At 35.9% G+C, this 13,441-nt stretch overlaps 1 protein-coding gene across 1 annotated transcript in view; it reads left to right on the top strand.

Moving 5' to 3' along the window:
• The first annotated feature begins 692 nt into the window (after positions 1–692).
• The window catches only part of LOC134798381 (ras-related protein Rab-23), a 68,629-nt gene continuing 55,880 nt past the window's right edge, over positions 693–13,441 (top strand). The window contains exon 1 of the mRNA XM_063770796.1: positions 693–1,051. The gene's annotated coding sequence lies outside the window, so the exon portion shown is untranslated. The remainder of the gene's footprint in view (positions 1,052–13,441) is intronic.

The raw sequence follows: 13,441 nt of genomic DNA, 5'->3' as shown, positions 1-13,441 counted from the left end.
AAAGCCCGCTTTCGCATATCCGCGAATTCGACTCCACACTCGCGCTCGCGGCTTCGCGCCGCGATTCGCGCACGAGTGTGGAGGGGGCTAAAGAGTATAGAGTAAGAATATCTGGGAGACCGAGCTTTGCTCGGAAAACATATAAAAATTCAAAAATGCGCGTTTTCCCAGAGATACTAACTAGCTACATCGATTCATCGCCCCCGAAAACCCCCATATAGCAAATTTCATCGAAATCGTTAGAGCCGTTTCCGTGATCCCCGAAATATATAAATAATCATCATCATCATTACCTACCTACCTAATACAGTTAGAAAGTGACGGTCACGTCGAGATACTGTCACGTCGCAGGGTACTTCCTCTGGGCTACTAGTTAAAGACGTTAAAGTTAATTGCATAAGTTTAGTACTTATGTACAGCCCAGGCGAAAGGAAATCTTATAATCACAATTAACGCAAATTGTTTGGATTCTGTGTGCTTACAGAAGATTACCCACTCTACCTAGCATACATATAAACATTTTCTAAATTCTGAATTATTGCCTCTACCGAGTGACTTGACTAGCCAGCTTTTTAAAACTGCCCTAAAGTTAACATTTAACATACTTATAGGTAGCATGGACAAGTACCTTGCTCAAAACATGATTTCTCGATTAAATAATTCATACCTACCCATTCATACCTATTTCAGCCTAGAAAAAGTTAGTGTCCCCTCTATCAGGGTTCCATCTCCACGAGCCTCTAGCATGCTTTCAAAGGGTTCTCACTTTTCACGTGTGACGGCGGAGGTCTCGCCTCTCGTTCGATGAACTTTCCACCCGAGGCTGCGCCCGCGCGCCCCATCAGTCCCATCACCAGTCTCCACACAAACGCCGTCTTGAGTGCACGTCTGTCGCCAATGAATTCGGTTTTTCGCGGTTTTCCAATAATCCAAACGCAGTGAGTGCCTGAAGCTATTCAGTGAAGTGAAATCTGCTGTACCGTGTTGTTTATTGATAGATGTCCAAGATTGTTGTTGGATAACGTATGTGCGGATTCGACGGGAGCTTAATGTAAGTTCTCAAGCTTTGTTCAATTTAAATGAAGTAGGTATGTGAGCTTTTGCGACGTATAATAGTTAACGGAATGATTGTTAATGAACTGGTAATTTAAAACGTTCGAGAGATTTCTAGTACATAATATGTAAAGTACTTAATTTTACCTGACCAATAATAGATAAGTGCGTAATAAACATTTACAATGAAGTAGGTACCTATTAGGTAATATTTTATACGGAGATGTTTGTGAAGTCGACTGCACTGCAAAAAAATCATATCATAATTGATAAAAATTTCATTTCATTTCATTTCATTTATTTCATGCGAAAAACCATGGATATAAAGGTGTTACATAAAGGTTTGGTACATGGTCACCCTGCAAGGGCGTAGCACTGTCTTAAAAACTAGTTAAAAACTAAACAGTTTATTTATACAAAACAAGATATGTTTAAATTGGTAGTTGCAGTGGAAATATTATAATAATCAATTGGTAATAAATATTTAACATTAGTGATTTATCATAATTATCGTCAAACATTATTATTATAGTAAATTAGAATGATAACAAATTAAATAGTAAAAATTAGTTAAATGTCAAGTCGTTATAGTTAGAATTTGTTAAATTGTCATCAAAATATTCAGTAATAGTATAATAACATTTTGAGATAAGTAATTTTTTTAGAATTCTTATGAAGGTAGAGTCTAGTTCTTCGTTTCTAAGTGCGTCTGGTAATTTATTGAAAATTTTTATTGCCATGACATATGTGCTTTTTGAGTGCATTTTCAATGTTTTATTCGAATGATGACCTAATATAGGTATATTAGGTATAACAGCTGTTCTTTGCCATTCTTTGGATAATAGTACATTACGATACAAGTGCGAAAAATAGACAATTCTTAACGAGTGGCGATAAATGAAAACCCGACCGAAGGGAGTGTTTTAAATCGACACGAGTGCTAATTGTCGCACTAGTGCGGTAAAGTATAGCACCTAGCACCATACGTACTGTAATATATGTATTTACAGTACATATTATGGTGTAATTTTACCGCCCTAGTGCGGTAACTATATGAATACGTGCCTATGTCGAAAATTTAAAGGGCCATAGGACCTACCTATACCTACTGTAAAACGTACAATACTAGTGCGAAAAGGTAATTCACAACTCGTGTCTATTTAAAACACCCCCTTCGGTCGTGTTTCAATTTATCGCCACTCGCTACGAATTTCCTACTTTTCCCACTTGTATCGTAATGTACTATAATATTACACGCCGACGCCTCTAAGACACTTAAGAATAAGGTAGTAGGTAAGGTAAGGTAGACACTGTAAATATATTTTTGGAAAGTTGGCTTGCAAAGATGTTTGTGAAGTCGACTGTACTTATAATGTGTAAGTAACTATTGCATTATTTGCATTAGAAGAAGGCGAAAAGCTACATTTATTAATGCCAACTGTACTGGATAAATGCGCTTTCTTAAGTAGCTACACCTACTTCAGTTAAGTCGGAGATTTAATTAACTTCAATACAGGCAAATACAGGCTTCCGAATTTTTGTCATTAAGTAAACACTTTCACTTGGCTATTTTATTATGTACCAAGTGCAGTAATGTTACGCATCGACGAATCCATTAAAAAAATATTAATTTTAATTAATAAAGTTATCCATGTATCGAACCGAAAGTGCACTTGATTCTGTCAGCGTTTTTGGAGTGAAATTATTAGAATGTGAATGTTACCTAGGTATAATTAATAACCACTTTCATTAACGCAAGGTGAGACGTTTATTACAATTTAAAACGCTTTCCATTCCTACATATAAATAAACTTTACAGTACGTATGATCCTATTTTCCAAAAAATAAATAGTAAAATAGTACTTTTCGTGCGTATTTCAAAAGTTTAAAGGGCCATATGTCCTGTAAAACGTTGTACGATACACGTGCGTTCGCAACTCGTGTCGATTACTATCTACACTACAATTTATCGCCACTCGTTTCGAATTTCCTCTTTTCCGCACTTGTATCGTAAATAACTATTTCTATCGTAGAGGTTAGAGGTATCCATAAAATTCACATCCCTCAGGCGTTCTATATCAGCTAAGTATAAAAAAAAAGTTGTCCATGTAGGTAATAAAATGTCATAACTATTAAATAAGCGCCACTTGCACCATCCCACTAACCCGAGGTTAACAGGTTAAACCTAGAGTTACCATGGTTACCAGTACAATTTGACACTGGGTTAACGGTTTAAGCGCGTAACCCCGGGTTAGTGGGATGGTGCAAGTGGCCCTTATAGTCAATAGGTAATTAGTTAATTACTTTTTATGTTATGATTTATTATAAGAAAATTTAGTCTTGTAAATTTGGACTATACCTACAATAGTACATTACGATTTACGATACAAGTGCGCAAAATAGGAAATTCGAAACGAGTGGCGACAAATTAAAACAACGACCGAAGGGTGTTTTATATCGACACGAATTTCCTACGGGTTTCAATACTTTCAATAAAATTCTTCGTGGTAACTTATAAAAATATACGTTAATAGTGAGTTCGGTTTGCCTCAATGTTAAGCTAAATTCGTAGTCTAATATCAACTCTACATAAGTATTACACAATTTACACATACACAGAGCTACGTGAATTTTTTGAACACTCCACTGTTACTAAACAGGTGTAAAATTCCGGATGGAATATCGATCGAACGCCGGCGATTTATCGACCGGTTCTACTGCCCTGTGCTGATGGAAAAAGTACCTATTTGTGTAATAAGTTTCTACAAAGACACATATCTATTGTAGGAATTTTTAATCAAGTGTTATTGAGTTCTACAAGCTGTAGATACGGAGATACTGTTTCAATCGCGCGGTGGTAAAAAGTGACATTTATTTGATCACATGGATAATCCAAAATAAATAGGTTTAAAGATTTTAAGATTTTTCCCAAAGCTAGAACCTTACCGAAATAACACGCTTAAATCCACATACAGAGGTAACTAAAGTAAGTTTAGGTTCGTTAATTCCCACAGAGCGAAAGAATACACACTAATACAATCATGTACCAGACCTCTGGGCGTTTTCAGAAATAAATATCGAAAACCCGATTCTAACAGATCCCGGTGTTTTTGGGTTCTTTCAACTCAGAATCACCAGCATATTCAATTCTGATGATAAAAAAAATGTCCCAAAAATTTGTATGAAAATTGTAGGTACATTCCACTACGTCACGCACATACAAGTGAAATTTTATTTCATACTAAAACGTGACGTAATGGAATGGACATTTTGGGACATCTTTTTTTAATGGTGGGATGGAGAATGCTGTCGATTCTGAATAGAATGAGCCCAAGAACGTCCAGACCAGATGTGAAAGAATCAGGTTTTCAATATTTATTTCTGAAAACGCCCACCTACCTAATTACATTTTCTGATACCCACTGCTTTATATTTCGTACCATACCTGCCCAATCAGTTCGCGTTTTAACGATGGAATATATTCCATCTTGTTCGCACTATTATTAGTAGTAAAGGACGAGCTATCCCGCGATAAACACGACATCGCAGCGTCCGTGTTTACGCGATTAGAATTCAAAAAGCGTCATCACGCGACCCTGTGTTTACGCCAGCAGCATAGCAAAGAGATAAAAGTACGCTGTTTCAAAGAAGTAGGTATGGTATGCACGAAGTGCGCGGAACTCGGAACGCTCGATCGCAACTCAATTACAATCAACAGGATATCACGTTCGTTATAAGTATCTTAGATAGCTTAGTGATAGCTTAGCGTAGTAAATCTATTCTATTGCTAATTAACCTTGTTATTCCCAATAGTTACCACCAAGTTCTTACAGCGGTAACTACTGGGAATTTCTTTCCCACCTTTTACCACTGGTAACTACTGGGAAAACTTCCACAATAAAACTTGTTTAGTATGATCTACATATTCACCTCGTAAATTATTGCAGGTGACTATAAAAAAACAGCCTGTACATATTTATACTGTCTTTATTAGTATTGAACTTTAACAATATTTTGGTGGTAACTACTGGGAAAAAAAATCGTACCTTTTACCAGTGGTAACTACTGGGAATTTACTTTCCCAGTAGTTAGTGTAGTTACCAGTGGTAAAAGGTGGGAAAAAAATTCCCAGTAGTTACCACTGGTAAGAACTTGGTGGTAACTAGTGGGAAAAACCCAATTAACCGAGCGTTAGCGAAGATCTCTGTTTCAGCATGGGCAAAAATGCTTTCGTATGTCCGGAGGTCCCCCTCTACAGGTCGGAACTCTTAACCTACTCTCGTGAAATTTTGTGAGCAGAGGCGCTACCGCGATAACCGAAATTCGCAAATTGCGGGGATCTTTCTCTTTTACTCCAATGAAGGCGTAATTAGAGTGACAGAGAAAAATGGCCGCAATTTACGAACTTCGATTTTCGCGGTTATAGGCCAGGTTTCATGACTAAATATAGACGGTCAAGCAAATCTTGTCAGTAAAAAAAGGCGCGAAATTCAAATTTTCTATGGGACGATATCCCTTCGCGCCTACATTTTTCAAATTTGCCGCCTTTTTCTACTGACAAGATCTGCTTGACCAAGTATAGTTTTTTGTCGATTCAGTCTATAGAGTTTTTTTTTTCTAAATGGCGGAGCCATAGATTTATTCCGTTTCAAGGTTATGCTCGCGAGCTCTACAGCTCACAGAGCCACTAGTGTTAGCCGGGCTAGTATGCCTACAGTACCTACAGGCGCACGCTTAGCTAATCTATTTTCTTCCTAAGATTCACGGTATGGTACGGGACGGGTCGATAGAAAACCTTATGTGATGATTTGCAATATTTAATTGATTTGCCTACAGTACTCTATGAAATGAAATGAAATGAAATGAAAGTTTATTCACGAGAACATATGGTACAGTAGATATTATTAAGTGTACATATTGACCCATGATATGTTCGGCCTTATGGCATGTGAAAATTATTTGTATTGACATAGTTCATGCATGTCAAAGGAAAATACGTTACAAAAATGTCGCGTTTATTAAAATATTATCAAAATTTAAATTATTAAATACAAACACCAAGTTCTACAGTCAGTTAGTCATTCAAATTCAGCGCCTAAGTTCATCAATCTATTATAGTTCAATCTAATTGTCTTACTTACCTATGTAAAAAGATTACATGTTAAAATGAAGTAAAAATTAAAATTTATAATGTCAAAAGTTTACATGTCAAAATTAGGTAAGAATTAGAATTTATAATGTCAAAGTTTACATGTCATAATTAAGTAATAGTTAGAATTTATAATTAAATTAGGATTTATGATGTCAAAAGTTTACATGTCACAATGAAGTAAAAATTAGAATTTATAGTATCAAACGTTAACATGTCACAATGAAGTAAGTAATAGTTAGAATTTATAATTAAAATATTCATCAATGTTATAAAAACTTGCATTACACAATATATTTTTCAATTTAAATTTGAACTCGTTAAATGGTAGCGTCTTTATGTTTGCAGGAATTTTGTTAAAAATTTGTATACACATGTGATATGCGCCTTTTTTTCTTATTTTAAGGTTATAGGGCGGTAGCTTCGAGCAACACGGAAGGGAGGCGGCATTCGCACTATTTCCCCTCTGCCGAGGTACAAGATTAGCGCGTCAATCTAATCTAGCGCGGGTAATAAAACTAGTTGCACTTGGATTTTTCACTAGACCGAGTCCAGACGCGCGCGTGAACACTGCTGCACAAAAATGCCTGGTTGCTCGGTTTTTTGTTATAAAAAGAGGTTTCCGACCGGCTTCCGACACATCGGAAGGGAGGGGCCCAAGCGATATCTCACCGTACAAATCTTTCTGCCATTTTTCGCGGGGGGAAAGGTGCACACAGTCGCACTTCTCACACACTTACATACAGAATCCAATCTGTAATGACGACATAAATACATAGAAAATGACACACGTCAAAGGCAAATCTTGCAAACCTCGATCTCTTTTTGTGTACGGACGAGTGACAAGTGTCACAACACGCACACTAACACATTTTCGTTGAAGTATGTTATTGTATTCTGAGAGATGAGAAGTCGGATTTGTCGCTCGACCGATCCGCAATTTGTACTGAGCGAGCAAAATCGATAAATCCAACAATTACATGAGACTAAAATATAATAATTGTGTTTGAATGTAATTAAACGTATGATATGTAAAAAAAATATTACATGTGAAATGTAACACTTTCTTTTTGTAAATTTGATGTCCCCGACCTCTTTTTATAACAAAAAACCGAGCAACCAGGCATTTTTGTGCAGCAGTGTTCACGCGCGCGTCTGGACTCGGTCTAGTGAAAAATCCAAGTGCAACTAGTTTTATTACCCGCGCTAGATTAGATTGACGCGCTAATCTTGTACCTCGGCAGAGGGGAAATAGTGCGAATGCCGCCTCCCTTCCGTGTTGCTCGAAGGTCGAAGAGGTCTATTATTTATATTATTAAATGGCGGGAAGAGTTCTAGATTCTTCTTCACAAAGACAGCTGCTTCGTAAATGTATAGGCTTGTCAGTGTTAATAAGTTAAGCTTTGCTATGCCTACCTTCCTACTTGTATCTTTTGACTGCGCTAATATAAGAGCTTCAGCGGTCGGAATGCATAATATCCAAGGATCTACCTGCGCGGCACGGCCGCTAATGATAAGGCCCAGATAACTTCACCAAACATACCTGAATTGCGCGTTCCTCGCCAGTTTAACTTAACCTCTAGATCAGTAACAACTATGCGTGATTTGAGAACAGGCTTATACTGGTTTTATTAAAGCAGCGGTTCCGGTAAGCATTGCGAATGGTCGTGGTCCCGTTCCGAAGAACAACGTTATTAGCCTGCGCTGGCGCGGATTTAGCAACAAATCATAGCTTTCCAACGGAGAACTTGGCTCTGTCAAGCGGTTTAAATGTTACAATAGAGCAGAACTTAGAATACTTGTACCCAATGGCTCAGGCACAACTATAACAAAAGGCAATAAAGATAATAAATCAAGCACTCTTTTCTAATAAACGTGTATTAACCACTAATTTCTTTCGATTCAATTGTAGTCTTACTGCAGATATACCTACTTTTTGTTTTGCAAAAAACCGCAATGCTTTGCGGTATTATTTCAATTATGTACTTACACCATTTTTACTTCCCCAAAATTCTAATGTTACCTGCTCACCTGCTGCGTACTGTATATATACATATAGAATCGTACTTACGTCGCTGTAGGCAAGAACCTATTTTCTGTTCTTAATTAACAAGTTCTAGCATAAAATTGCAATCATTGTCGTCTCAAGCGCACACCCAATACTTTCTCACTTCACAACCCATTACTTTGCGATCGTTTACTTGGAAAAGTAAAACGAATGTATCTTATGACCTGAAGAATAAGAGCTCTATTTAAACGCAAGCCTTTCTCCCGAATGAAAAGGATCGGTCTTGGTGTGTACGTTTTTATGTGGCTACGGTCTCATTGAACGCGACATTGGCAGAGTTTGCAAAACGATGTGAAATAAATACTGGCACTTTGTTGAAGAAACGAGTGACATTTGTGGCTCAGTGATTGAAGATCTTTCTCACTTATGAAGAAATTCTTCACAATATGAGTCAGGTCAGGTAAAACATTCATTTTGCTATAAAGAAAGTAGGTAAATAAATTATTAATTAACGTGACGTGACTCATGGCTAGGGTTGCCAGACATACTATAATATATAGTATTATACTTTATTTGGCCTCCGTATACTTCATAAATACGAAACACATAAAGTATGCTAAAATACTTTATTTTAAGCTGAAACTAGAACAAGCAAAAAATGTGTAAGAAATAAAGAAATACTTTATTTTTCTGCGTATACTTAATTTTTTGATCCTTTAAACCACCAAATACTATATATCTCAAAAAAAAATGTGGCAACCCTACTCATGACTAATCTACAAATTTTATCAACTTTTTTATGACTTTTGCTGACAAAACGTTAACTAGTAAGTGTTCGGAATATAAGGAGTACTGGCGATAGAAACAGGCGAGGGACTAGTCAAGATTACGGAATGAATAACGCCAACAATATATGAGTGCGTATATTAATCACATATTAATAACGAACTATATGAATTTACGAATATGGGTTAAAAGTCTTTCCTGTATAAGTAGTAAATTGTTAAAACATAAAAATAAAATATAAATGTAAAAAAGGGACGACGCAATCTTACGGCTGCATGAGCTGAGGGCAGCGAGCAAAGATAAAGGTCACAGATACAAAATATTTGACACCTAATGTACGGCATAGACTACACAGACAATTTTTAACAGTAAGACAGATATTTAGACCTAAAAAGTAAATACATTCATTTAATTTTTAAATAAAAGATTATGTACTTAATGCTGGCTTTTGTACTCGGTAAAACCTCTTGTATAAGTAAGTCTAAGTATAATTTATTGCATGTCAAACCCTATGCATGTGGGTACGTCCCTAGTTTCATCTTCAAATGTACGTAATGACATTTGATGCATTTTTTATAAACACCCATTACAATACTATTATAAAACGCTTTCTAATTTTACACACGCTAATATAAGTAACTGACAAAAAAGTATTAAACTTTCAGGAAACCGTCGCTTTGGCAAAAATACTTTCGCGTTTCCAATCTGTAACACGGAACCGGGTCAACATGTGGAGTTTGTGGAAACCTACTTGGTATCTAAACCCATATAGATTTAAATATTGATACCGTTTATTATTCTTAACGTGACATGGGATAGCTAATTTGTAATTCAATAGTTTTGCGTCTTTTAATATTTATTGAATTGGAATGATTAGCTATGCAATCTTATTAAGTTCAAAAAGCATGTAGCAGATTACTTTCTGATTATATTGTATAATTTTTATGTAGTACCTTATCGACAACCAATAATGCAGTAGGTATATTTAACATACCATTGACCCAATGGCTATCGACATTCCGGCATTTTATTTGCTGTTCCTCACTACATGGTAGTCATATCAAATTATAATCAAATTAGAACATGGTCCTAGAACAAATTTGGGTGAAGTCGGGTCGTTGTCCAAGCCGTCACGGTTCACGCACCGTCGCCGGCCCATCTCCTTGCACGTCGCACCACTGCTTACTCTTCTATGTACACATGCCACTTTTACTACTTCTTGAGAAATCAACTTTATTCGCAAGAATTAAAGTCGATTTGGTAATGACGCTAGTTAGTTAGATACGAGGTCCCGAAAGGAACTAAATCGTTGCTTACATTTCGGTACAAGTATATATTTACGCTGGATTGGACTACAGTTATTACTGATAATAAAATGGGTGGAAATTCTCGATGTTCGAATTTCAAAAATTAACAGTTGAAAGTTGCGTGCAAAAGACATAAACGCGTGCGTCAGTTGGCTTAAAACTTTACGACTTCGGGCTTAAAATTCAGATAACTATAGTTGGTCAAGCAGATCTTGTCAGTAAAAAAAGGCGGCAAATTTGAAAAATGTAGGCGCGAAGGGATATCGTCTCATAGAAAATTTGAATTTCGCGCCTTTTTCTACTGACAAGATTTGCTTGACCATCTTATATATGTACATGCCTAAGATAACTTCAATAATTAAATTATTTTTAGTATAATTTCATATGGAAGTTTAAATTGAGTAGGTAAGGTAAACGTATTGGTATGATAATACTATTACTTATTCTGTGGTACTGGCGCTCGACGCGGTCCCAGTACTCATCTTGAAAATTAACTCATTGTCAATAGAGGTGACAGCAAGGTGTAATCTATTGGGCATTAGCATATCGAGCACTAGTACGTTTACCTTAATGTATTAACATATCTTAAAGTAATACGACGAGTAATTCGAGTAGCTCTATCAGGCTAAATAACGTTTTACAACAAGCGAAAGTTACAAAATCTAAATTCGTATATATTTAAAGTATTGAATCCGCAAACATTAAAAGCTTTATAAGTATTTTTGCTTTCTAGATCATTAATTAATTATATCGGAGCCTCTGCAATTAGACCATCCCCGTTGCAGTCATTTATCACCGCCTCTATGAATAGATCTTACATACTAACTTTGTTTAAGTTAAATTGAGTCTTAATCCTTGCGGCACAAGGTTGCTTTTTCTGCTGCTAAGTCGGACACTAGCCTCGCTATGCGACTGCGTACAATACACTGTATTAGTGTTAGATTAAAAAGTTATTAATAATATCGAACGTTCTTAGAATCTCGAAAATTTGTATGTTTTCCGGCCTCGGACATTAGGTAGGATACCTATACCTACCTAATTATTCAAAGGCAACTACATCTTTGTTGATTTTTTAATATAAAAAAAATATTTATAAGGGCCATTAAGGGCATTACTTGGAAAATATATCTTTCTTTTCGTACGTACATTTTGTATTTTAATTCGATTTATTTACTTATTTGGACCCCAAGGCCCGTGACAAGCCTTTAAGATGCTTGTATTGTACTTAACTTATGTTTTTATTATTTTCGTTAAAAAAGGGCATTATTTGTTATTCTTATGAACAATTTTATTGAAAATCAACATTTTGGTCATAAACGCCACATAATGGAAACTGTAACCAATCGGTGCAAACATTCCACATTTAAACAGAATTCAATCCACGCTTGAACTTCTTGAAAGTGAAAATGCGGCAAATCAAAGTAAAACCTACTTTCACATTTGTGACATTTGTTTGTTTAAACACGTTATTTATCATATCTCTGCTGTCATTCATTATAAATATGGCACGTTGAAATAAATTATTTTGACTGAATAAAGGATGACTCACGTTAGACCGGGCCGGAGCTTCCGGCCCATCGTTTTTAATGGAAAGCATTACGTGATCGCCTGTCATGTCATAGAAAAGTAAGCTCGGAAAGCTCCGGCCCGGACACGGCCCGGTCTAACGTGAGTCATCCTTAATAAAGAACTTGAATATCCGGTTTCCATTTGAAATTTTGCTTGCATCTCAACTGATTTTACAAGGTGTCAATCATGTATATTCTTTACAAATAAATAATATTCCCGCCGCGCTTCGCTGGACCTGCACACGCGACTGACAACGAATCAGGTTTTGATTGAGGTCAGATCTTGCTTAGACCTTACCTTTGTTTTATATTAGGGTTGTTATTTTATGAAAGCTTCATGAAGCTTTAAGTGTCCGATAATTTTAATCATATGGACGGTCTCCGCTATATCTTAAAATACTTATATGTACATACCTACTATCATGTTTGTTCAATAAATTTACAATATTTTTTGCTAATTGATTATGTTCGTTGTTACCAGATTATTTATTCATTGCTACCAGTAGTAGTATTAAAAATAAAATAATTAACCAAAAGAATGTACAAATCGTTTGACTAGGATTTTATTTTACGCCGTCTTACTTAGCACGATGTTCAATCATCCAAAGAGCCTGACTCCCGCCAGTTTCCTTAACTACCGTGAAATCCGAGTAACTAAACAATCCAAACTAAGGCAATTTCGTTCCAGTTTTGTTAATTTAAATGTTTTACACCAATTGTGCTGTCAAACTTACCTGAGAGGCCTTCCTCACAAAGATTAACTTTAACTACGTTTGCCACTCATACATTCAACAACCTCCATCTTAACTTAATACTTTTATGGTTGCATTCTAAGGACTCGGGCTGCATGTAGTTACATGCACTATATTCAGACAAATCCTATTCTCACAAGACGACCTCATGTTATGCAGAGCCCGTCTCTGGGGTGCATACGCAGCAGGAGGAAGTGGTGCGATAGTGAACTAAAACAACGTCGTCCTTTAAACACTCGATGTATTTTCAAAATGCACAAATGTTATAAAGTCGTCTGTAAGCACATTAACATTAAATAACTTATAATATTTAGAGAGTAAACCTAATAGCATGTTTACCGTACGATCCGTGATAGCAAAGAGAAAGAATGACAGCGCACAAGTTGCCAGAGTCAAAAAATATTCTAAAGACACCTATATACGTGCATGTCAATTAATAAAGTGTGCCATTGACTTTCCAACACTTCCCCTCAAGGGCACACTGTTATCTAAATAATAACCATAGTAGAGTCAAATATTTCAAAGAGAAAACTAACATGAAACAACTAAATTTGGCTCTACCATATTAAATGTCACAAATAAACATTGAATGTACATTTAAAACAAATTCATATTGACTCTACCATATACTAGTAATAATAATAAACCTGTTAGCTTTTTATAAAAGAAAAAAAAACAACAGATAAAAATACTTAATATAAATTTAGAGTACAATCACAACTTACTTTATATGCTCTAGTTATTGAATTAAGTATTAACAAACGTTCATAGCTTTGATAAACTCATTATGCTTAACTCTACCTAAAGGTTTTGTCAAC

The sequence above is a fragment of the Cydia splendana genome, chromosome 16 (genome assembly GCF_910591565.1).
Source record: "Cydia splendana chromosome 16, ilCydSple1.2, whole genome shotgun sequence".
Taxonomy (NCBI): Eukaryota; Metazoa; Arthropoda; class Insecta; order Lepidoptera; family Tortricidae; genus Cydia; species Cydia splendana.
Note: the sequence above shows the minus strand (reverse complement) of the source record. Positions and strands in the feature narration are given on the sequence as shown.